The sequence below is a fragment of the Heterodontus francisci genome, chromosome 34 (assembly GCF_036365525.1).
Source record: "Heterodontus francisci isolate sHetFra1 chromosome 34, sHetFra1.hap1, whole genome shotgun sequence".
In the NCBI taxonomy this organism is placed as follows: domain Eukaryota; kingdom Metazoa; phylum Chordata; class Chondrichthyes; order Heterodontiformes; family Heterodontidae; genus Heterodontus; species Heterodontus francisci.
This window is the reverse complement of record NC_090404.1, coordinates 46,894,867-46,919,981: the sequence shown is the minus strand read 5'-3', so window position 1 is coordinate 46,919,981 and position 25,115 is coordinate 46,894,867. Positions and strand designations below refer to the sequence as shown.

Below are 25,115 nucleotides of genomic sequence, written 5' to 3'. Positions count from 1 at the left end.
AGGAAAGAAGGATTAGTTTAGGCAGCATGTTGTTGTGTGAGCTGACTGAAAGTCGTGTGCTTTCAGATTGAATGTTAACATTCAAGAGAGAATGGCAGGATGCTGCAAGGGAATTAAAAAAAAATCAGGGCCGAGGGCTGATCACTCGAATACGTTGAGTAGCTCTTGCAAAGGGATCGCACAGGCTATGTGTATTGGGCATGTAGCATTCCCAACACTTTCTTCAGTGCCTCTGAGCACCTTGTCTCGTTGCGCTTGTTACTGAGCCATTCGAGGTTATTAACCTTTGCCACCTTTCACTTCTTTCCGTCCAGGTGGCCCTTGCTGAAGTTTGATGGCGTACAAGGTGTGTGACCTTCCTCCTCAGATTGTCTATCTGCCTTGAACAGGTGGTGGTGTGTGGCTGCTAGAGGGTTATTTTGCTGTCAGACTATGAACGCAATGGTGTTGCTGCCGCGTGAAAGATGTAGTGAAATGTGTTGCGTCGTGGCTTATAAAGCATGTTGGTTGTAGAAAGCGTCGCGGTTTAATGAAGCAATGAAATGTGCCAAGGAAAATGTGTTTAGTGCATTTTGAATGAGCCGCTTTGTGAATGCAAACAAGAGAAAGTGGCCAGTCTGATGAGTAAAGAGCGGATGTTGTGCGGTGATTGTGATAGGCGGATGTGTGGAACTTGTTTGCTGTTGATAGTTTTGATAAAACGGGTGGAGGGCCGCGTACGTGTTGTGGATGAGAGTCTCCATGCGGCAGTGCAAAGCGATTTGGAATTCAAAAAGTTTTCTCTTCCCGCTCTCGGGTGGCCTCAGCATCACTCACGCCTACCCGTCGGGGAATTAAACCCCGGTCGCCCGCGTGACAGGCAGGGATACTCACCACTATACTAACGAGGAAGCACACAGAGACGCTTTCTACAGTTTGCCAGAGATTGCCAGCGACCTTTGGGCTTCATAGATGTTGTGTCAGCTTGGAGGGGGCACGTTTCCATCACCATTTAGGCTTCTACTTTGGAGCCAGGCAGCCGACGCAGTACCACCGCTAAAGCTCTTGACTCAATCAATTCAATTTTATCCCTCATCCCACATCATTGATGTTACATCGCACAGTGATTTGCCTCCTCTCTGTGATGGCATACATTCAACACTTTCATCCAGTTCAGTCCTGTGACAGCTGCAGAGATCTGGACGGCGGATTCGCACCTTTGCGGGCTTAATATTGCACATCATCGGCCACTACAGGCAAGCAGGAAACGCATATGATTTTTTTTTGCTTGTTTGCTTGTTTGTTTCTTTCTTTCTTTACTTGTTTGTTTTTCTCTCTTTTCCTGGCTTTGCAACAGAAGCAAGCACAATATGCAAAATACTTGGAGTTCAATGTTTTGGCCCACGCTGCATTATTCTTTTCCCCTTTCCCGACACCACACTTTAGAAAGAAATCCTTCGTGTGGGTATCGAGAAGGATTGGCACCATGGGCTCGCCGTGGATGACTTCAGGTACACGGTGTGCAAAAGTGCAAGATGGGCGTTGTTCTATCGTGCTCACAGAAGTTTTGATCTTGGTGTTCCAAACAAGGACTGTTTTGAGCGAGCAAGCTTTTTTGTGGCAGGAGGGAAGGGTTAACCAGAGGACAAGAAGATAAGGTGATTCGCATTCGAAGCAGACGTACAAGGAAAGAAGGATTAGTTTAGGCAGCATGTTGTTGTGTGAGCTGACTGAAAGTCGTGTGCTTTCAGATTGAATGTTAACATTCAAGAGAGAATGGCAGGATGCTGCAAGGGAATTAAAAAAAAAAATCAGGGCCGAGGGCTGATCACTCGAATACGTTGAGTAGCTCTTGCAAAGGGATCGCACAGGCTATGTGTATTGGGCATGTCGCATTCCCAACACTTTCTTCAGTGCCTCTGAGCACCTTGTCTCGTTGCGCTTGTTACTGAGCCATTCGAGGTTATTAACCTTTGCCACCTTTCACTTCTTTCCGTCCAGGTGGCCCTTGCTGAAGTTTGATGGCGTACAAGGTGTGTGACCTTCCTCCTCAGATTGTCTATCTGCCTTGAACAGGTGGTGGTGTGTGGCTGCTAGAGGGTTATTTTGCTGTCAGACTATGAACGCAATGGTGTTGCTGCCGCGTGAAAGATGTAGTGAAATGTGTTGCGTCGTGGCTTATAAAGCATGTTGGTTGTAGAAAGCGTCGCGGTTTAATGAAGCAATGAAATGTGCCAAGGAAAATGTGTTTAGTGCATTTTGAATGAGCCGCTTTGTGAATGCAAAGAAGAGAAAGTGGCCAGTCTGATGAGTAAAGAGCGGATGTTGTGCGGTGATTGTGATAGGCGGATGTGTGGAACATGTTTGCTGTTGATAGTTTTGATAAAACGGGTGGCGGGCCGCGTACGTGTTGTGGATGAGAGTCTCCATGCGGCAGTGCAAAGCGATTTGGAATTCAAAAAGTTTTCCCTTCCCGCTCTGGGTGGCATCAGCAACACTCACGCCTCCCCGTCGGGGAATTGAACAGCGGTCTCCCGCGTGAGAGGCGGGGTACTCACCACTATACTAACGAGGAAGCACACTGAAACGTTTTCTACAGTTTGCCAGAGATTGCCAGCTACCTTTGGGCTTCATAGATGTTGTGTCAGCTTGGAGGGGGGCACGTTTCCATCACCATTTAGGCTTCTACTTTGGAGCCAGGCAGCCGACGCAGTACCACCGCTAAAGCTCTTGACTCAATCAATTCAATTTTATCCCTCATCCCACATCATTGATGTTACATTGCACAGTGATTTGCCTCCTCTCTGTGATGGCAGACATTCAACACTTTCATCCAGTTCAGTCCTGTGACAGCTGCAGAGATCTGGACGGCGGATTCGCACTTTTGCGGGCTTGATATTGCACATCATCGGCCACTACAGGCAAGCAGGAAACGCATATGATTTTTTTTGCTTGTTTGTTTGTTTGTTTCTTTCTTTCTTTACTTGTTTGTTTTTCTCTCTTTGCCTGGCTTTGCAACAGAAGCAAGCACGATATACAAAATATTTGGAGTTCAATGTTTTGGCCCACGCTGCATTATTCTTTTCCCCTTTCCCGACACCACACTTTAGAAAGAAATCCTTCGTGTGGGTATCGAGAAGGATTGGCACCATGGGCTCGCCGTGGATGACTTCAGGTACACGGTGTGCAAAAGTGCAAGATGGGCGTTGTTCTCTCGTGCTCACAGACGTTTTGATCTTGGTGTTCCAAACAAGGACTGTTTTGAGCGAGAAAGCTTTTTTGTGGCAGGAGGGAAGGGTTAACCAGAGGACAAGAAGATAAGGTGATTCGCATTCGAAGCAGACGTACAAGGAAAGAAGGATTAGTTTAGGCAGCATGTTGCTGTGTGAGCTGACTGAAAGTCGTGTGCTTTCAGATTGAATGTTAACATTCAAGAGAGAATGGCAGGATGCTGCAAGGGAATTTAAAAAAAAATCAGGGCCGAGGGCTGATCACTCGAATACGTTGAGTAGCTCTTGCAAAGGGATCGCACAGGCTATGTGTATTGGGCATGTAGCATTCCAAACACTTTCTTCAGTGCCTCTGAGCACCTTGTCTCGTTGCGCTTGTTACTGAGCCATTCGAGGTTATTAACCTTTGCCACCTTTCACTTCTTTCCGTCCAGGTGGCCCTTGCTGAAATTTGATGGCGTACAAGGTGTGTGACCTTCCTCCTCAGATTGTCTATCTGCCTTGAACAGGTGGTGGTGTGTGGCTGCTAGAGGGTTATTTTGCTGTCAGACTATGAACGCAATGGTGTTGCTGCCGCGTGAAAGATGTAATGAAAAGTATTGCGTCGTGGCTTATAAAGCATGTTGGTTGTCGAAAGCGCCGCGGTTTAATGAAGCAATGAAATGTGCCAAGGAAAATGTGTTTAGTGCATTTTGAATGAGCCGCTTTGTGAATGCAAAGAAGAGAAAGTGGCCAGTCTGATGAGTAAAGAGCGGATGTTGTGCGGTGATTGTGATAGGCGGATGTGTGGAACATGTTTGCTGTTGATAGTTTTGATAAAACTGGTGGCGGGCCACGTACGTGTTGTGGATGAGAGTCTCCATGCGGCAGTGCAAAGCGATTTGGAATTCAAGAAGTTTCCCCTAACAGCTCTCGGGTGGCCTCAGCAACGCTCACGCCTCCCCGTCGGGGAATTGAACCCCGGTCTCCCGCGTGACAGGCGAGGATACTCACCACTATACTAACGAGGAAGGACACAGAAATGTTTCCGACAGTTTGCCAGAGATTGCCAGCCACCTTTGGGCTTCAGAGATGTTGTGTCAGCTTGGAGGGGGCATGTTTCCATCACCATTTAGGCTTCTACTTTGGAGCCAGGCAGCCGACGCAGTACCACCGCTAAAGCTCTTGACTCAATCAATTCAATTTTATCCCTCATCCCACATCATTGATGTTACATCGCACAGTGATTTGCCTCCTCTCTGTGATGGCATACATTCAACACTTTCATCCAGTTCAGTCCTGTGACAGCTGCAGAGATCTGGACGGCGGATTCGCACTTTTGCGGGCTTGATATTGCACATCATCGGCCACTACAGGCAAGCAGGAAACGCATATGGTTTTTTTTTTGCTTGTTTGCTTGTCTCTTTCTTTCTTTCTTTACTTGTTTGTTTTTCTCTCTTTTCCTGGCTTTGCAACAGAAGCAAGCACGATATGCAAAATCATTGGAGTTCAATGTTTTGGCCCACGCTGCATTATTCTTTTCCCCTTTCCCGACACCACACTTTAGAAAGAAATCCTTCGTGTGGGTATCGAGAAGGATTGGCACCATGGGCTCGCCGTGGATGACTTCAGGTACACGGTGTGCAAAAGTGCAAGGTGGGCGTTGTTCTCTCGTGCTCACGGAAGTTTTGATCTTGGTGTTCCAAACAAGGACTGTTTTGAGCGAGAAAGCTTTTTTGTGGTAGGAGGGAAGGGTTAACCAGAGGACAAGAAGATAAGGTGATTCGCATTCGAAGCAGACATACAAGGAAAGAAGGATTAGTTTAGGCAGCATGTTGTTGTGTGAGCTGACTGAAAGTCGTGTGCTTTCAGATTGAATGTTAACATTCAAGAGAGAATGGCAGGATGCTGCAAGGGAATTAAAAAAAAATCAGGGCCGAGGGCTGATCACTCGAATACGTTGAGTAGCTCTTGCAAAGGGATCGCACAGGCTATGTGTATTGGGCATGTAGCATTCCCAACACTTTCTTCAGTGCCTCTGAGCACCTAGTCTCGTTGCGCTTGTTACTGAGCCATTCGAGGTTATTAACCTTTGCCACCTTTCACTTCTTTCCGTCCAGGTGGCCCTTGCTGAAGTTTGATGGCGTACAAGGTGTGTGACCTTCCTCCTCAGATTGTCTATCTGCCTTGAACAGGTGGTGGTGTGTGGCTGCTAGAGGGCTATTTTGCTGTCAGACTATGAACGCAATGGTGTTGCTGCCGCGTGAAAGATGTAGTGAAATGTGTTGCGTCGTGGCTTATAAAGCATGTTGGTTGTAGAAAGCGTCGCGGTTTAATGAAGCAATGAAATGTGCCAAGGAAAATGTGTTTAGTGCATTTTGAATGAGCCGCTTTGTGAATGCAAACAAGAGAAAGTGGCCAGTCTGATGAGCAAAGAGCGGATGTTGTGCGGTGATTGTGATAGGCGGATGTGTGGAACATGTTTGCTGTTGATAGTTTTGATAAAACGGGTGGCGGGCCGCGTACGTGTTGTGGATGAGAGTCTCCATGCGGCAGTGCAAAGCGATTTGGAATTCAAAAAGTTTCCCTGAACAGCTCTCGGGTGGCCTCAGCAACGCTCACGCCTCCCCGTCGAGGGATTGAACCCCGCTCTCCCGCGAGACAGGCGGGGATACTCACCACTATACTAACGAAGAAGCACGCAGAAACGCTTCCTACAGTTTGCCGGAGATTGCCAGCCACCATTGGGCTTCATAGATGTTGTGTCATCTTGGAGGGGGCACGTTTCCATCACCATTTAGGCTTCTACTTTGGAGCCAGTCGGCCGATGCAGTACCACCGCTAAAGCTCTTGACTCAATCAATTCAATTTTATCCCTCATCCCACATCATTGATGTTACATCGCACAGTGATTTGCCTCCTCTCTGTGATGGCATACATTCAACACTTTCATCCAGTTCAGTCCTGTGACAGCTGCAGAGATCTGGACGGCGGATTCGCACTTTTGCGGGCTTGATATTGCACATCATCGGCCACTACAGGCAAGCAGGAAACGCATATGATTTTTTTTTGCTTGTTTGCTTGTTTGTTTCTTTCTTTCTTTACTTGTTTGTTTTTCTCTCTTTTCCTGGCTTTGCAACAGAAGCAAGCACGATATGCAAAATACTTGGAGTTCAATGTTTTGGCCCACGCTGCATTATTCTTTTCCCCTTTCCCGACACCAAACTTTAGAAAGAAATCCTTCGTGTGGGTATCGAGAAGGATTGGCACCATGGGCTCGCCGTGGATGTCTTCAGGTTCACGGTGTGCAAAAGTGCAAGTTGGGCGTTGTTCTATCATGCTCACAGAAGGTTTGATCTTGGTGTTCCAAACAAGGACTGTTTTGAGCGAGCAAGCTTTTTTGTGGCAGGAGGGAAGGGTTAACCAGAGGACAAGAAGATAAGGTGATTCGCATTCGAAGCAGACGTACAAGGCAAGAAGGATTAGTTCAGGCAGCATGTTGTTGTGTGAGCTGACTGAAAGTCGTGTGCTTTCAGACTGAATGTTAACATTCAAGAGAGAATGGCAGGATGCTGCAAGGGAATTAAAAAAAAAATCAGGGCCGAGGGCTGATCACTCGAATACGTTGAGTAGCTCTTGCAAAGGGATCGCACAGGCTATGTGTATTGGGCATGTAGCATTCCCAACACTTTCTTCAGTGCCTCTGAGCACCTTGTCTCGTTGCGCTTGTTACTGAGCCATTCGAGGTTATTAACCTTTGCCACCTTTCACTTCTTTCCGTCCAGGTGGCCCTTGCTGAAGTTTGATGGCGTACAAGGTGTGTGACCTTCCTCCTCAGATTGTCTATCTGCCTTGAACAGGTGGTGGTGTGTGACTGCTAGAGGGTCATTTTGCTGTCAGACTATGAACGCAATGGTGTTGCTGCCGCGTGAAAGATGTAGTGAAATGTGTTGCGTCGTGGCTTATAAAGCATGTTGGTTGTAGAAAGCGTCGCGGTTTAATGAAGCAATGAAATGTGCCAAGGAAAATGTGTTTAGTGCATTTTGAATGAGCCGCTTTGTGAATGCAAACAAGAGAAAGTGGCCAGTCTGATGAGCAAAGAGCGGATGTTGTGCGGTGATTGTGATAGGCGGATGTGTGGAACATGTTTGCTGTTGATAGTTTTGATAAAACGGGTGGCGGGCCGCGTACGTGTTGTGGATGAGAGTCTCCATGCGGCAGTGCAAAGCGATTTGGAATTCAAAAAGTTTCCCTGAACAGCTCTCGGGTGGCCTCAGCAACGCTCACGCCTCCCCGTCGAGGGATTGAACCCCGCTCTCCCGCGAGACAGGCGGGGATACTCACCACTATACTAACGAGGAAGCACGCAGAAACGCTTCCTACAGTTTGCCGGAGATTGCCAGCCACCATTGGGCTTCATAGATGTTGTGTCATCTTGGAGGGGGCACGTTTCCATCACCATTTAGGCTTCTACTTTGGAGCCAGTCGGCCGATGCAGTACCACCGCTAAAGCTCTTGACTCAATCAATTCAATTTTATCCCTCATCCCACATCATTGATGTTACATCGCACAGTGATTTGCCTCCTCTCTGTGATGGCATACATTCAACACTTTCATCCAGTTCAGTCCTGTGACAGCTGCAGAGATCTGGACGGCGGATTCGCACTTTTGCGGGCTTGATATTGCACATCATCGGCCACTACAGGCAAGCAGGAAACGCATATGATTTTTTTTTGCTTGTTTGCTTGTTTGTTTCTTTCTTTCTTTACTTGTTTGTTTTTCTCTCTTTTCCTGGCTTTGCAACAGAAGCAAGCACGATATGCAAAATACTTGGAGTTCAATGTTTTGGCCCACGCTGCATTATTCTTTTCCCCTTTCCCGACACCAAACTTTAGAAAGAAATCCTTCGTGTGGGTATCGAGAAGGATTGGCACCATGGGCTCGCCGTGGATGTCTTCAGGTTCACGGTGTGCAAAAGTGCAAGTTGGGCGTTGTTCTATCATGCTCACAGAAGGTTTGATCTTGGTGTTCCAAACAAGGACTGTTTTGAGCGAGCAAGCTTTTTTGTGGCAGGAGGGAAGGGTTAACCAGAGGACAAGAAGATAAGGTGATTCGCATTCGAAGCAGACGTACAAGGCAAGAAGGATTAGTTCAGGCAGCATGTTGTTGTGTGAGCTGACTGAAAGTCGTGTGCTTTCAGACTGAATGTTAACATTCAAGAGAGAATGGCAGGATGCTGCAAGGGAATTAAAAAAAAAATCAGGGCCGAGGGCTGATCACTCGAATACGTTGAGTAGCTCTTGCAAAGGGATCGCACAGGCTATGTGTATTGGGCATGTAGCATTCCCAACACTTTCTTCAGTGCCTCTGAGCACCTTGTCTCGTTGCGCTTGTTACTGAGCCATTCGAGGTTATTAACCTTTGCCACCTTTCACTTCTTTCCGTCCAGGTGGCCCTTGCTGAAGTTTGATGGCGTACAAGGTGTGTGACCTTCCTCCTCAGATTGTCTATCTGCCTTGAACAGGTGGTGGTGTGTGACTGCTAGAGGGTCATTTTGCTGTCAGACTATGAACGCAATGGTGTTGCTGCCGCGTGAAAGATGTAGTGAAATGTGTTGCGTCGTGGCTTATAAAGCATGTTGGTTGTAGAAAGCGTCGCGGTTTAATGAAGCAATGAAATGTGCCAAGGAAAATGTGTTTCGTGCATTTTGAATGAGCCGCTTTGAGAATGCAAAGAAGAGAAAGTGGCCAGTCTGATGATTAAAGAGCGGATGTTGTGCGGTGATTGTGATAGGCGGATGTGTGGAACATGTTTGCTGTTGATAGTTTTGATAAAACGGGTGGCGGGCCGCGTACGTGTTGTGGATGAGAGTCTCCATGCGGCAGTGCAAAGCGATTTGGAATTCAAAAAGTTTTCCCTAACAGCTCTCGGGTGGCCTCAGCAACGCTCACGCCTCCCCGTCGGGGAATTGAACCCCGGTCTCCCGCGTGACAGGCGGGGATACTCGCCACTATACTAACGAGGAAGCACACAGAAAGGCTTCCGACAGTTTGCCAGAGATTGCCAGCCACCATTGGGCTTCAGAGATGTTGTGTCAGCTTGGAGGGGGCACGTTTCCATCACCATTTAGGCTTCTACTTTGGAGCCAGGCAGCCGACGCAGTACCACCGCTAAAGCTCTTGACTCAATCAATTCAATTTTATCCCTCATCCCACATCATTGATGTTACATCGCACAGTGATTTTCCTCCTCTCTGTGATGGCATACATTCAACACTTTCATCCAGTTCAGTCCTGTGACAGCTGCAGAGATCTGGACGGCGGATTCGCACTTTTGCGGGCTTGATATTGCACATCATCGGCCACTACAGGCAAACAGGAAATGCATATGATTTTTTTTTTGCTTGTTTGTTTGTTTCTTTCTTTCTTTCTTTACTTGTTTGTTTTTCTCTCTTTTCCTGGTTTTCAACAGAAGCAAGCACGATATGCAAAATACTTGGAGTTCAATGTTTTGGCCCACGCTGCATAATTCTTTTCCCCTTTCCCGACACCACACTTTAGAAAGAAATCCTTCGTGTGGGTATCGAGAAGGATTGGCACCATGGGCTCGCCGTGGATGTCTTCAGGTACACGGTGTGCAAAAGTGCAAGATGGGCGTTGTTCTATCATGCTCACAGAAGGTTTGATCTTGGTGTTCCAAACAAGGACTGTTTTGAGCGAGCAAGCTTTTTTGTGGCAGGAGGGAAGGGTTAACCAGAGGACAAGAAGATAAGGTGATTCGCATTCGAAGCAGACGTACAAGGCAAGAAGGATTAGTTTAGGCAGCATGTTGTTGTGTGAGCTGACTGAAAGTCGTGTGCTTTCAGACTGAATGTTAACATTCAAGAGAGAATGGCAGGATGCTGCAAGGGAATTAAAAAAAAAATCAGGGCCGAGGGCTGATCACTCGAATACGTTGAGTAGCTCTTGCAAAGGGATCGCACAGGCTATGTGTATTGGGCATGTAGCATTCCCAACACTTTCTTCAGTGCCTCTGAGCACCTTGTCTCGTTGCGCTTGTTACTGAGCCATTCGAGGTTATTAACCTTTGCCACCTTTCACTTCTTTCCGTCCAGGTGGCCCTTACTGAAGTTTGATGGCGTACAAGGTGTGTGACCTTCCTCCTCAGATTGTCTATCTGCCTTGAACAGGTGGTGGTGTGTGACTGCTAGAGGGTCATTTTGCTGTCAGACTATGAACGCAATGGTGTTGCTGCCGCGTGAAAGATGTACTGAAATGTGTTGCGTCGTGGCGTATAAAGCATGTTGGTTGTAGAAAGCGTCGCGGTTTAATGAAGCAATGAAATGTGCCAAGGAAAATGTGTTTAGTGCATTTTGAATGAGCCGCTTTGAGAATGGAAAGAAGAGAAAGTGGCCAGTCTGATGAGTAAAGAGCGGATGTTGTGCGGTGATTGTGATAGGCGGATGTGTGGAACATGTTTGCTGTTGATAGTTTTGATAAAACGGGTGGCGGGCCGCGTACGTGTTGTGGATGAGAGTCTCCATGCGGCAGTGCAAAGCGATTTGGAATTCAAAACGTTTCCCCTAACAGCTCTCGGGTGGCCTCAGCAACGCTCACGCCTCCCCGTCGGGGGACTGAACCCCGGTCTCCCGCGTGACAAGCGGGGATACTCACCACTATACTAACGAAGAAGCACACAGAAAATTTTCCGACAGTTTGCCAGAGATTGCCAGCCACCATTGGGCTTCAGAGATGTTGTGTCAGCTTGGAGGGGGCACGTTTCCATCACCATTTAGGCTTCTACTTTGGAGCCAGGCAGCCGACGCAGTACCACCGCTAAAGCTCTTGACTCAATCAATTCAATTTTATCCCTCATCCCACATCATTGATGTTACATCGCACAGTGATTTTCCTCCTCTCTGTGATGGCATACATTCAACACTTTCATCCAGTTCAGTCCTGTGACAGCTGCAGAGATCTGGACGGCGGATTCGCACTTTTGCGGGCTTGATATTGCACATCATCGGCCACTACAGGCAAACAGGAAATGCATATGATTTTTTTTTTGCTTGTTTGTTTGTTTCTTTCTTTCTTTCTTTACTTGTTTGTTTTTCTCTCTTTTCCTGGCTTTGCAACAGAAGCAAGCACGATATGCAAAATACTTGGAGTTCAATGTTTTGGCCCACGCTGCATTATTCTTTTCCCCTTTCCCGACACCACACTTTAGAAAGAAATCCTTCGTGTGGGTATCGAGAAGGATTGGCACCATGGGCTCGCCGTGGATGTCTTCAGGTACACGGTGTGCAAAAGTGCAAGATGGGCGTTGTTCTATCATGCTCACAGAAGGTTTGATCTTGGTGTTCCAAACAAGGACTGTTTTGAGCGAGCAAGCTTTTTTGTGGCAGGAGGGAAGGGTTAACCAGAGGACAAGAAGATAAGGTGATTCGCATTCGAAGCAGACGTACAAGGCAAGAAGGATTAGTTTAGGCAGCATGTTGTTGTGTGAGCTGACTGAAAGTCGTGTGCTTTCAGACTGAATGTTAACATTCAAGAGAGAATGGCAGGATGCTGCAAGGGAATTAAAAAAAAAATCAGGGCCGAGGGCTGATCACTCGAATACGTTGAGTAGCTCTTGCAAAGGGATCGCACAGGCTATGTGTATTGGGCATGTAGCATTCCCAACACTTTCTTCAGTGCCTCTGAGCACCTTGTCTCGTTGCGCTTGTTACTGAGCCATTCGAGGTTATTAACCTTTGCCACCTTTCACTTCTTTCCGTCCAGGTGGCCCTTACTGAAGTTTGATGGCGTACAAGGTGTGTGGCCTTCCTCCTCAGATTGTCTATCTGCTTTGAACAGGTGGTGGTGTGTGGCTGCTAGAGGGTCATTTTGCTGTCAGACTATGAACGCAATGGTGTTGCTGCCGCGTGAAAGATGCAGTGAAATGTGTTGCGTCGTGGCTTATAAAGCATGTTGGTTGTCGAAAGCGTCGCGGTTTAATGAAGCAATGAAATGTGCCAAGGAAAATGTGTTTAGTGCATTTTGAATGAGCCGCTTTGAGAATGCAAAGAAGAGAAAGTGGCCAGTCTGATGAGTAAAGAGCGGATGTTGTGCGGTGATTGTGATAGGCGGATGTGTGGAACATGTTTGCTGTTGATAGTTTTGATAAAACGGGTGGCGGGCCGCGTACGTGTTGTGAATGAGAGTCTCCATGCGGCAGTGCAAAGCGATTTGGAATTCAAAAAGTTTGCCCTAACAGCTCTCGGGTGGCCTCAGCAACGCTCACGCCTCCCCGTCGGGGAATTGAACCCCGGTCCCCCGCGTGACAGGCGAGGATACCCACCACTATACTAACGAAGAATCACACAGAAAGGCTTTTTACAGTTTGCCAGAGATTACCAGCCACCATTGGGCTTCAGAGATGTTGTGTCAGCTTGGAGGGGGCAAGTTTCCATCACCATTTAGGCTTCGACTTTGGAGCCAGGCAGCCGACGCAGTACCACCGCTAAAGCTCTTGACTCAATCAATTCAATGTTATCCCTCATCCCACATCATTGATGTTACATCGCACAGTGATTTTCCTCCTCTCTGTGATGGCATACATTCAACACTTTCATCCAGTTCAGTCCTGTGACAGCTGCAGAGATCTGGACGGCGGATTCGCACTTTTGCGGGCTTGATATTGCACATCATCGGCCACTACAGGCAAACAGGAAACGCATATGATTTTTTTTTTGCTTGTTTGTTTGTTTGTTTGTTTCTTTCTTTACTTGTTTGTTTTTCTCTCTTTTCCTGGCTTTGCAACAGAAGCAAGCACGATATGCAAAATACTTGGAGTTCAATGTTTTGGCCCACGCTGCATTATTCTTTTCCCCTTTCCCGACACCACACTTTAGAAAGAAATCCTTCGTGTGGGTATCGAGAAGGATTGGCACCATGGGCTCGCCGTGGATGTCTTCAGGTTCACGGTGTGCAAAAGTGCAAGTTGGGCGTTGTTCTATCATGCTCACAGAAGGTTTGATCTTGGTGTTCCAAACAAGGACTGTTTTGAGCGAGCAAGCTTTTTTGTGGCAGGAGGGAAGGGTTAACCAGAGGTCAAGAAGATAAGGTGATTCGCATTCGAAGCAGACGTTCAAGGCAAGAAGGATTAGTTTAGGCAGCATGTTGTTGTGTGAGCTGACTGAAAGTCGTATGCTTTCAGACTGAATGTTAACATTCAAGAAAGAATGGCAGGATGCTGCAAGGGAATTAAAAAAAAAATCAGGGCCGAGGGCTGATCACTCGAATACGTTGAGTAGCTCTTGCAAAGGGATCGCACAGGCGATGTGTATTGGGCATGTAGCATTCCCAACACTTTCTTCAGTGCCTCTGAGCACCTTGTCTCGTTGCGCTTGTTACTGAGCCATTCGAGGTTATTAACCTTTGCCACCTTTCACTTCTTTCCGTCCAGGTGGCCCTTACGGAAGTTTGATGGCGTACAAGGTGTGTGACCTTCCTCCTCAGATTGTCTATCTGCCTTGAACAGGTGGTGGTGTGTGGCTGCTAGAGGGTCATTTTGCTGTCAGACTATGAACGCAATGGTGTTACTGCCGCGTGAAAGATGTAGTGAAATGTGTTGCGTCGTGGCTTATAAAGCATGTTGGTTGTAGAAAGCGTCGCGGTTTAATGAAGCAATGAAATGTGCCAAGGAAAATGTGTTTAGTGCATTTTGAATGAGCCGCTTTGAGAATGCAAAGAAGAGAAAGTGGCCAGTCTGATGAGTAAAGAGCGGATGTTGTGCGGTGATTGTGATAGGCGGATGTGTGGAACATGTTTGCTGTTGATAGTTTTGATAAAACGGGTGGCGGGCCGCGTACGTGTTGTGAATGAGAGTCTCCATGCGGCAGTGCAAAGCGATTTGGAATTCAAAAAGTTTACCCTAACAGCTCTCGGGTGGCCTCAGTAACGCTCACGCCTCCACGTCGGGGAATTGAACCCCGGTCTCCCGCGCGACAGGCGGGGATACTCGCCACTACACTAACGGGGCAGCACACAGAAAGCCTTCCGACAGTTTGCCAGAGATTGCCAGCCACCATTGGGCTTCAGAGATGTTGTGTCAGCTTGGAAGGGGCACGTTTCCATCACCATTTAGGCTTCTACTTTGGAGCCAGGCAGCCGACGCAGTACCACCGCTAAAGCTCTTGACTCAATCAATTCAATTTTATCCCTCATCCCACATCATTGATGTTACATCGCACAGTTATTTTCCTCCTCTCTGTGATGGCATACATTCAACACTTTCATCCAGTTCAGTCCTGTGACAGCTGCAGAGATTTGGACGGCGGATTCGCACTTTTGCGGGCTTGATATTGCACATCATCGGCCACTACAGGCAAACAGGAAATGCATATGAGTTTTTTTTTGCTTGTTTGTTTGTTTCTTTCTTTCTTTCTTTACTTGTTTGTTTTTCTCTCTTTTCCTGGCTTTGCAACAGAAGCAAGCACGATATGCAAAATACTTGGAGTTCAATGTTTTGGCCCACGCTGCATTATTCTTTTCCCCTTTCCCGACACCACACTTTAGAAAGAAATCCTTCGTGTGGGTATCGAGAAGGATTGGCACCATGGGCTCGCCGTGGATGTCTTCAGGTACACGGTGTGCAAAAGTGCAAGATGGGCGTTGTTCTATCATGCTCACAGAAGGTTTGATCTTGGTGTTCCAAACAAGGACTGTTTTGAGCGAGCAAGCTTTTTTGTGGCAGGAGGGAAGGGTTAACCGGAGGACAAGAAGATAAGGTGATTCGCATTCGAAGCAGACGTACAAGGCAAGAAGGATTAGTTTAGGCAGCATGTTGTTGTGTGAGCTGACTGAAAGTCGTGTGCTTTCAGACTGAATGTTAACATTCAAGAGAGAATGGCAGGATGCTGCAAGGGAATTAAAAAAAAAATCAGGGCCGAGGGCTGATCACTCGAATACGTTGAGTAGCTCTTGCAAAGGGATCGCACAGGCTATGTGTATTGGGCATGTAGCATTCCCAACACTTTCTTCAGTGCCTCTGAGCACCTTGTCTCGTTGCGCTTGTTACTGAGCCATTCGAGGTTATTAACCTTTGCCACCTTTCACTTCTTTCCGTCCAGGTGGCCCTTACGGACGTTTGATGGCGTACAAGGTGTGTGACCTTCCTCCTCAGATTGTCTATCTGCCTTGAACAGGTGGTGGTGTGTGGCTGCTAGAAGGTCATTTTGCTGTCAGACTATGAACGCAATGGTGTTACTGCCGCGTGAAAGATGTAGTGAAATGTGTTGCGTCGTGGCTTATAAAGCATGTTGGTTGTAGAAAGCGTCGCGGTTTAATGAAGCAATGAAATGTGCCAAGGAAAATGTGTTTAGTGCATTTTGAATGAGCCGCCTTGAGAATGCAAAGAAGAGAATGTGGCCAGTCTGATCAGTAAAGAGCGGATGTTGTGCGGTGATTGTGATAGGCGGATGTGTGGAACATGTTTGCTGTTGATAGTTTTGATAAAACGGGTGGCGGGCCGCGTACGTGTTGTGGATGAGAGTCTCCATGCGGCAGTGCAAACCGATTTGGAATTCAAAAAGTTTCCCCTAACAGCTCTCGGTTGGCCTCAGCAACGCTCACGCCTCCACGTCAGGGAATTGAACCCCGGTCTCCCGCGTGACAGGCGGGGATACTCGCCACTATACTAACAAGGAAGCACACTGAAAGGCTTCCGACAGTTTGCCAGAGATTGCCAGCCACCATTGGGCTTCAGCGACGTTGTGTCAGCTTGGAGGGGGCACGTTTCCATCACCATTTAGGCTTCTACTTTGGAGCCAGGCAGCCGACGCGGTACCACCGCTAAAGTTCTTGACTCAATCAATTCAATTTTATCCCTCATCCCACATCATTGATGTTACATCGCACAGTGATTTTCCTCCTCTCTGTGATGGCATACATTCAACACTTTCATCCAGTTCAGTCCTGTGACAGCTGCAGAGATCTGGACGGCGGATTCGCACTTTTGCGGGCTTGATATTGCACATCATCGGCCACTACAGGCAAACAGGAAATGCATATGATTTTTTTTTTGCTTGTTTGTTTGTTTCTTTCTTTCTTTCTTTACTTGTTTGTTTTTCTCTCTTTTCCTGGCTTTGCAACAGAAGCAAGCACGATATGAAAAATACTTGGAGTTCAATGTTTTGGCCCACGCTGCATTATTCTTTTCCCCTTTCCCGACACCACACTTTAGAAAGAAATCCTTCGTGTGGGTATCGAGAAGGATTGGCACCATGGGCTCGCCGTGGATGTCTTCAGGTACACGGTGTGCAAAAGTGCAAGATGGGCGTTGTTCTATCATGCTCACAGAAGGTTTGATCTTGGTGTTCCAAACAAGGACTGTTTTGAGCGAGCAAGCTTTTTTGTGGCAGGAGGGAAGGGTTAACCAGAGGACAAGAAGATAAGGTGATTCGCATTCGAAGCAGACGTACAAGGCAAGAAGGATTAGTTTAGGCAGCATGTTGTTGTGTGAGCTGACTGAAAGTCGTGTGCTTTCAGATTGAATGTTAACATTCAAGAGAGAATGGCAGGATGCTGCAAGGGAATTAAAAAAAAAATCAGGGCCGAGGGCTGATCACTCGAATACGTTGAGTAGCTCTTGCAAAGGGATCGCACAGGCTATGTGTATTGGGCATGTAGCATTCCCAACACTTTCTTCAGTGCCTCTGAGCACCTTGTCTCGTTGCGCTTGTTACTGAGCCATTCGAGGTTATTAACCTTTGCCACCTTTCACTTCTTTCCGTCCAGGTGGCCCTTACTGAAGTTTGATGGCGTACAAGGTGTGTGGCCTTCCTCCTCAGATTGTCTATCTGCTTTGAACAGGTGGTGGTGTGTGGCTGCTAGAGGGTCATTTTGCTGTCAGACTATGAACGCAATGGTGTTGCTGCCGCGTGAAAGATGCAGTGAAATGTGTTGCGTCGTGGCTTATAAAGCATGTTGGTTGTCGAAAGCGTCGCGGTTTAATGAAGCAATGAAATGTGCCAAGGAAAATGTGTTTAGTGCATTTTGAATGAGCCGCTTTGAGAATGCAAAGAAGAGAAAGTGGCCAGTCTGATGAGTAAAGAGCGGATGTTGTGCGGTGATTGTGATAGGCGGATGTGTGGAACATGTTTGCTGTTGATAGTTTTGATAAAACGGGTGGCGGGCCGCGTACGTGTTGTGGATGAGAGTCTCCATGCGGCAGTGCAAAGCGATTTGGAATTCAAAAAGTTTCCCCTAACAGCTCTCGGGTGGCCGAGGCAACGCTCACGCCTCCCCGTCGGGGAATTGAACCCCGGTCTCCCGCGTGACAGGCGAGGATACTCACCACTATACTAACGAGGAATCACACAGAAACGCTTTTTGCAGTTTGCCAGAGATTGCCAGCCACCATTGGGCTTCAGAGATGTTGTGTCAGCTTGGAGGGGGCAAGTTTCCATCACCATTTGGGCTTCTACTTTGGAGCCAGGCAGCCGACGCAGTACCACCGCTAAAGCTCTTGACTCAATCAATTCAATTTTATCCCTCATCCCACATCATTGATGTTACATCGCACAGTGATTTTCCTCCTCTCTGTGATGGCATACATTCAACACTTTCATCCAGTTCAGTCCTGTGACAGCTGCAGAGATCTGGACGGCGGATTCGCACTTTTGCGGGCTTGATATTGCACATCATCGGCCACTACAGGCAAACAGGAAATGCATATGATTTTTTTTTTTGCTTGTTTGTTTGTTTGTTTCTTTCTTTCTTTACTTGTTTGTTTTTCTCTCTTTTCCTGGCATTGCAACAGAAGCAAGCACGATATGAAAAATACTTGGAGTTCAATGTTTTGGCCCACGCTGCATTATTCTTTTCCCCTTTCCCGACACCACACTTTAGAAAGAAATCCTTCGTGTGGGTATCGAGAAGGATTGGCACCAGGGGCTCGCCGTGGATGTCTTCAGGTACACGGTGTGCAAAAGTGCAAGATGGGCGTTGTTCTATCATGCTCACAGAAGGTTTGATCTTGGTGTTCCAAACAAGGACTGTTTTGAGCGAGCAAGCTTTTTTGTGGCAGGAGGGAAGGGTTAACCAGAGGACAAGAAGATAAGGTGATTCGCATTCGAAGCAGACGTACAAGGCAAGAAGGATTAGTTTAGGCAGCATGTTGTTGTGTGAGCTGACTGAAAGTCGTGTGCTTTCAGACTGAATGTTAACATTCAAGAGAGAATGGCAGGATGCTGCAAGGGAATTAAAAAAAAAATCAGGGCCGAGGGCTGATCACTCGAATACGTTGAGTAGCTCTTGAAAAGGGATCGCACAGGCTATGTGTATTGGGCATGTAGCATTCCCAACACCTTCTTCAGTGCCTCTGAGCACCTTGTCTCGTTGCGCTTGTTACTGAGCCATTCGAGGTTATTAACCTTTGCCACCTTTCACTTCTTTCCGTCCAGGTGGCCCTTACTGAAGTTTGATGGCGTACAAGGTGTGTGGCCTTCCTCCTCAGATTGTCTATCTGCCTTGAACAGGTGGTGGTGTGTGGCTGCTAGAGGGTCATTTTGCTGTCAGACTATGAACGCAATGGTGTTGCTGCCGCGTGAAAGATGCAGTGAAATGTGTTGCGTCGTGGCTTATAAAGCATGTTGGTTGTCGAAAGCGTCGCGGTTTAATGAAGCAATGAAATGTGCCAAGGAAAATGTGTTTAGTGCATTTTGAATGAGCCGCTTTGAGAATGCAAAGAAGAGAAAGTGGCCAGTCTGATGAGTAAAGAGCGGATGTTGTGCGGTGATTGTGATAGGTGGATGTGTGGAACATGTTTGCTGTTGATAGTTTTGATAAAACAGGTGGCGGGCCGCGTACGTGTTGTGGATGAGAGTCTCCATGCGGCAGTGCAAAGCGATTTGGAATTCAAAAAGTTTCCCCTAACAGCTCTCGGGTGGCCTCAGCAACGCTCACGCCTCCCCGTCGGGGAATTGAACCCCGGTCTCCCGCGTGACAGGCGAGGATACTCACCACTATACTAACGAGGAATCACACAGAAAGGCTTTTTACAGTTTGCCAGAGATTGCCAGCCACCATTGGGCTTCAGAGATGTTGTGTCAGCTTGGAGGGGGCAAGTTTCCATCACCATTTGGGCTTCTACTTTGGAGCCAGGCAGCCGACGCAGTACCACCGCTAAAGCTCTTGACTCAATCAATTCAATTTTATCCCTCATCCCACATCATTGATGTTACATCGCACAGTGATTTTCCTCCTCTCTGTGATGGCATACATTCAACACTTTCATCCAGTTCAGTCCTGTGACAGCTGCAGAGATCTGGACGGCAGATTCGCACTTTTGCGGGCTTGATATTGCACATCATCGGCCACTACAGGCAAACAGGAAATGCATATGATTTTTTTTTTTGCTTGTTTGTTTGTTTCTTTCTTTCTTTCTTTACTTGTTTGTTTTTCTCTCTTTTCCTGGCTTTGCAACAGAAGCAAGCACGATATGAAAAATACTTGGAGTTCAATGTTTTGGCCCACGCTGCATTATTCTTTTCCCCTTTCCCGACACCACACTTTAGAAAGAAATCCTTCGTGTGGGTATCGAGAAGGATTGGCACCATGTGCTCGCCGTGGATGTCTTCAGGTACACGGTGTGCAAAAGTGCAAGATGGGCGTTGTTCTATCATGCTCACAGAAGGTTTGATCTTGGTGTTCCAAACAAGGACTGTTTTGAGCGAGCAAGCTTTTTTGTGGCAGGAGGGAAGGGTTAACCAGAGGACAAGAAGATAAGGTGATTCGCATTCGAAGCAGACGTACAAGGCAAGAAGGATTAGTTTAGGCAGCATGTTGTTGTGTGAGCTGACTGAAAGTCGTGTGCTTTCAGACTGAATGTTAACATTCAAGAGAGAATGGCAGGATGCTGCAAGGGAATTAAAAAAAAAATCAGGGCCGAGGGCTGATCACTCGAATACGTTGAGTAGCTCTTGCAAAGGGATCGCACAGGCTATGTGTATTGGGCATGTAGCATTCCCAACACTTTCTTCAGTGCCTCTGAGCACCTTGTCTCGTTGCGCTTGTTACTGAGCCATTCGAGGTTATTAACCATTGCCACCTTTCACTTCTTTCCGTCCAGGTGGCCCTTACTGAAGTTTGATGGCGTACAAGGTGTGTGGCCTTCCTCCTCAGATTGTCTATCTGCCTTGAACAGGTGGTGGTGTGTGGCTGCTAGAGGGTCATTTTGCTGTCAGACTATGAACGCAATGGTGTTGCTGCCGCGTGAAAGATGCAGTGAAATGTGTTGCGTCGTGGCTTATAAAGCATGTTGGTTGTCGAAAGCGTCGCGGTTTAATGAAGCAATGAAATGTGCCAAGGAAAATGTGTTTAGTGCATTTTGAATGAGCCGCTTTGAGAATGCAAAGAAGAGAAAGTGGCCAGTCTGATGAGTAAAGAGCGGATGTTGTGCGGTGATTGTGATAGGCGGATGTGTGGAACATGTTTGCTGTTGATAGTTTTGATAAAATGGGTGGCGGGCCGCGTACGTGTTGTGGATGAGAGTCTCCATGCGGCAGTGCAAAGCGATTTGGAATTCAAAACGTTTCCCCTAACAGCTCTCGGGTGGCCTCAGCAACGCTCACGCCTCCCCGTCGGGGAATTGAACACCGGTCTCCCGCGTGACAGGCGAAGATACTCACCACTATACTAACGAGGAATCACACAAAAAGGCTTTTTACAGTTTGCCAGAGATTGCCAGCCACCATTGGGCTTCAGAGATGTTGTGTCAGCTTGGAGGGGGCAAGTTTCCATCACCATTTGGGCTTCTACTTTGGAGCCAGGCAGCCGACGCAGTACCACCGCTAAATCTCTTGACTCAATCAATTCAATTTTATCCCTCATCCCACATCATTGATGTCACATCGCACAGTGATTTTCCTCCTCTCTGTGATGGCATACATTCAACACTTTCATCCAGTTCAGTCCTGTGACAGCTGCAGAGATCTGGACGGCGGATTCGCACTTTTGCGGGCTTGATATTGCACATCATCGGCCACTACAGGCAAACAGGAAACGCATATGATTTTTTTTTTGCTTGTTTGTTTGTTTGTTTCTTTCTTTCTTTACTTGTTTGTTTTTCTCTCTTTTCCTGGCTTTGCAACAGAAGCAAGCTCGATATGCAAAATACTTGGAGTTCAATGTTTTGGCCCACGCTGCATTATTCTTTTCCCCTTTCCCGACACCACACTTTAGAAAGAAATCCTTCGTGTGGGTATCGAGAAGGATTGGCACCATGGGCTCGCCGTGGATGACTTCAGGCACACGGTGTGCAAAAGTGCAAGATGGGCGTTGTTCTATCATGCTCACAGAAGGTTTGATCTTGGTGTTCAAAACAAGGACTGTTTTGAGCAAGCAAGCTTTTTTTGTGGCAGGAGGGAAGGGTTAACCAGAGGTCAAGAAGATAAGGTGATTCGCATTCGAAGCAGACGTACAAGGCAAGAAGGATTAGTTTAGGCAGCATGTTGTAGTGTGAGCTGACTGAAAGTCGTGTGCTTTCAGACTGAATGTTAACATTCAAGAGAGAATGGCAGGATGCTGCAAGGGAATTAAAAAAAAAATCAGGGCCGAGGGCTGATCACTCGAATACGTTGAGTAGCTCTTGCAAAGGGATCGCACAGGCGATGTGTATTGGGCATGTAGCATTCCCAACACTTTCTTCAGTGCCTCTGAGCACCTTGTCTCGTTGCGCTTGTTACTGAGCCATTCGAGGTTATTAACCTTTGCCACCTTTCACTTCTTTCCGTCCAGGTGGCCCTTGCTGAAGTTTGATGGCGTACAATGTGTGTGATCTTCCTCCTCAGATTGTCTATCTGCCTTGAACAGGTGGTGGTGTGTGGCTGCTAGAGGGTCATTTTGCTGTCAGACTATGAACGCAATGGTGTTGCTGCCGCGTGAAAGATGTAGTGAAATGTGTTGCGTCGTGGCTTATAAAGCATGTTGGTTGTAGAAAGCGTCGCGGTTTAATGAAGCAATGAAATGTGCCAAGGAAAATGTGTTTAGTGCATTTTGAATGAGCAGCTTTGAGAATGCAAAGAAGAGAAAGTGGCCAGTCTGATGAGTAAAGAGCGGATGTTGTGCGGTGATTGTGATAGGCGGATGTGTGGAACATGTTTGCTGTTGATAGTTTTGATAAAATGGGTGGTGGGCCGCGTACGTGTTGTGGATGAGAGTCTCCATGCGGCAGTGCAAAGCGATTTGGAATTCAGAAAGTTTCCCCTGACCGCTCTCGGGTGGCCTCAGCAAGGCTCACGCCTCCCCATCGGGGAATTGAACCCCGGTCTCCCGCGTGACAGGCGGGGACACTCACCACTATACTAACGAGGAAGCACACAGAAATGCTTCCTACAGTTTGCCAGAGACTGCCAGCCACCTTTGGGCTTCAGAGATGTTGTGTCAGCTTGAAGGGGCACGTTTCCATCACCATTTAGGCTTCTCCTTTGGAGCCAGGCAGCCGACGCAGTACCACCGCTAAAGCTCTTGACTCAATCAATTCAATTTTATCCCTCATCCCACATCATTGATGTTACATCGCACAGTGATTTGCCTCCTCTCTGTGATGGCATACATTCAACACTTTCATCCAGTTCAGTCCTGTGACAGCTGCAGAGATCTGGACGGCGGATTCGCACTTTTGCGGGCTTGATATTGCACATCATCGGCCACTACAGGCAAGCAGGAAACGCATATGTTTCTTTTTGCTTGTTTGCTTGTTTGTTTCTTTCTATCTTTACTTCTTTGTTTTTCTCTCTTTTCCTGACTTTGCAACAGAAGCAAGCACGATATGCTAAATACTTGGAGTTCAATGTTTTGGCCCACGCTGCATTATTCTTTTCCCCTTTCCCGACACCACACTTTAGAAAGAAATCCTTCGTGTGGGTATCGAGAAGAATTGGCACCATGTGCTCGCCGTGGATGACTTCAGGTACACGTTGTGCAAAAGTGCAAGATGGGCGTTGTGTTCTCGTGCTCACAGAAGTTTTGATCTTGGTGTTCCAAACAAGGACTGTTTTGAGCGAGAAAGCTTTTTTGTGGCAGGAGGGAAGGGTTAACCAGAGGACAAGAAGATAAGGTGATTCGCATTCGAAGCAGACGTACAAGGAAAGAAGGATTAGTTTAGGCAGCATGTTGTTGTGTGAGCTGACTGAAAGTCGTGTGCTTTCAGATTGAATGTTAACATTCAAGAGAGAATGGCAGGATGCTGCAAGGGAATTAAAAAAAAATCAGGGCCGAGGGCTGATCACTCGAATACGTTGAGCAGCTCTTGCAAAGGGATCGCACAGGCTATGTGTATTGGGCATGTAGCATTCCCAACACTTTCTTCAGTGCCTCTGAGCACCTTGTCTCGTTGCGCTTGTTACTGAGCCATTCGAGGTTATTAACCTTTGCCACCTTTCACTTCTTTCCGTCCAGGTGGCCCTTGCTGAAGTTTGATGGCGTACAAGGTGTGTGACCTTCCTCCTCAGATTGTCTATCTGCCTTGAACAGGTGGTGGTGTGTGGCTGCTAGAGGGTCATTTTGCTGTCAGAATATGAACGCAATGGTGTTGCTGCCGCGTGAAAGATGTAGTGAAATGTGTTGCGTCGTGGCTTATAAAGCATGTTGGTTGCAGAAAGCGTCGCGGTTTAATGAAGCAATGAAATGTGCCAAGGAAAATGTGTTTAGTGCATTTTGAATGAGCCGCTTTGAGAATGCAAAGAAGAGAAAGTGGCCAGTCTGATGAGTCAAGAGCGGATGTTGTGCGGTGATTGTGATAGGCGGATGTGTGGAACATGTTTGCTGTTGATAGTTTTGATAAAACGGGTGGCGGGCGGCGTACGTGTTGTGGATGAGAGTCTCCATGCGGCAGTGCAAAGCGATTTGGAATTCAAAAAGTTTCCCCTAACAGCTCTTGGGTGGCCTCAGCAACGCTCACGCCTCCCCGTCGGGGAATTGAACCCCGGTCTCCCGCGTGACAGGCGGGGATACTCACCACTATACTAACGAGGAAGCACACAGAAAGGCTTCCTACAGTTTGCCAGAGATTGCCAGCCACCTTTGGGCTTCAGAGATGTTGTGTCAGCTTGGAGGGGGCACGTTTCCATCACCATTTCGGCTTCTACTTTGGAGCCAGGCAGCCGACGCAGTACCACCGCTAAAGCTCTTGACTCAATCAATTCAATTTTATCCCTCATCCCACATCATTGATGTTACATCGCACAGTGATTTGCCTCCTATCTGTGATGGCATACATTCAACACTTTCATCCAGTTCAGTCCTGTGACAGCTGCAGAGATCTGGACGGCGGATTCGCACTTTTGCGGGCTTGATATTGCACATCATCGGCCACTGCAGGCAAGCAGGAAACGCATATGGATTTTTTTTGCTTGTTTGCTTGTTTGTTCCTTTCTTTCTTGACTTGTTTGTTTTTCTCTCTTTTCCTGGCTTTGCAACAGAAGCAAGCACGATATGCAAAATACTTGGAGTTCAATGTTTTGGCCCACGCTGCATTATTCTTTTCCCCTTTCCCGACACCACACTTTAGAAAGAAATCCTTCGTGTGGGTATCGAGAAGGATTGGCACCATGGGCTCGCCGTGGATGACTTCAGGTACACGGTGTGCAAAAGAGCAAGATGTGCGTTGTTCTCTCGTGCTCACAGAAGTTTTGATCTTGGTGTTCCAAACAAGGACTGTTTTGAGCGAGAAAGCTTTTTTGTGGCAGGAGGGAAGGGTTAACCAGAGGACAAGAAGATAAGGTGATTCGCATTCGAAGCAGACGGACAAGGAAAGAAGGATTAGTTTAGGCAGCATGTTGTTGTGTGAGCTGACTGAAAGTCGTGTGCTTTCAGATTGAATGTTAACATTCAAGAGAGAATGGTAGGATGCTGCAAGGGAATTAAAAAGAAATCAGGGCCGAG

At 47.3% G+C, this 25,115-nt stretch overlaps 6 non-coding genes across 6 annotated transcripts; all 6 read right to left on the bottom strand.

The window, feature by feature from the left end:
• Positions 1-4,147: 4,147 nt before the first annotated feature.
• On the bottom strand, positions 4,148-4,219 carry trnad-guc (transfer RNA aspartic acid (anticodon GUC)). Its single transcript has one exon. It is a non-coding gene; the product is annotated as a tRNA-Asp (tRNA).
• A 4,923-nt stretch (positions 4,220-9,142) lies between these two features.
• trnad-guc (transfer RNA aspartic acid (anticodon GUC)) lies at positions 9,143-9,214 on the bottom strand. The gene has a single exon. It is a non-coding gene; the product is annotated as a tRNA-Asp (tRNA).
• An 8,257-nt stretch (positions 9,215-17,471) lies between these two features.
• Positions 17,472-17,543, bottom strand: trnad-guc (transfer RNA aspartic acid (anticodon GUC)). Its single transcript has one exon. It is a non-coding gene; the product is annotated as a tRNA-Asp (tRNA).
• A 1,595-nt stretch (positions 17,544-19,138) lies between these two features.
• Positions 19,139-19,210, bottom strand: trnad-guc (transfer RNA aspartic acid (anticodon GUC)). Its single transcript has one exon. It is a non-coding gene; the product is annotated as a tRNA-Asp (tRNA).
• Positions 19,211-22,472: 3,262 nt separating this feature from the next.
• On the bottom strand, positions 22,473-22,544 carry trnad-guc (transfer RNA aspartic acid (anticodon GUC)). Its single transcript has one exon. It is a non-coding gene; the product is annotated as a tRNA-Asp (tRNA).
• Positions 22,545-24,134: 1,590 nt separating this feature from the next.
• trnad-guc (transfer RNA aspartic acid (anticodon GUC)) lies at positions 24,135-24,206 on the bottom strand. Its single transcript has one exon. It is a non-coding gene; the product is annotated as a tRNA-Asp (tRNA).
• Positions 24,207-25,115: the final 909 nt, after the last annotated feature.